The following is a 458-nucleotide window of genomic DNA, read 5'->3' as shown; positions in this document are numbered from 1 at the left end:
TCCTTTAGGACTGACTGGTTTGATCCTTGCTGTCACCAAAGCTGAATGAATCGAATTGCACAGTGCCTAGTGGTTTGGACTTCCTTTTACTGACACTGCAGCCTCAAGTGGGCCCCCCGATGTGGTCTCTATACCCTGGGGATTCAGATGACAAGGTCTGGGAGCCTTGAGATCACATGCTCAATGTGGAGTCAGCATCATTTTAGAGCAAGCTTTGGATCCAAAGGACGGAGCAGAGAGGTATAATAAAATCGAGGCGCTCACTGCAGGCAGAATTCCAGGAACATTTGCTCACAGCTGAAAGTAATAGAAAGTCCAATGAGAAGAACGAAAACGATTCATTTAACAAAAATGTATTGATCACTATATACATCGAGCACAGTTGTAGACATGGGGGACATTGAGTAAACAAAATCTCCTGCTCTCAGGAAGTTCATGTTTTATGGGAGAGGAAGATA

This window comes from Bos indicus x Bos taurus, chromosome 18 (genome assembly GCF_003369695.1).
Source record: "Bos indicus x Bos taurus breed Angus x Brahman F1 hybrid chromosome 18, Bos_hybrid_MaternalHap_v2.0, whole genome shotgun sequence".
Lineage (NCBI taxonomy): Eukaryota > Metazoa > Chordata > Mammalia > Artiodactyla > Bovidae > Bos > Bos indicus x Bos taurus.
Note: the sequence above shows the minus strand (reverse complement) of the source record.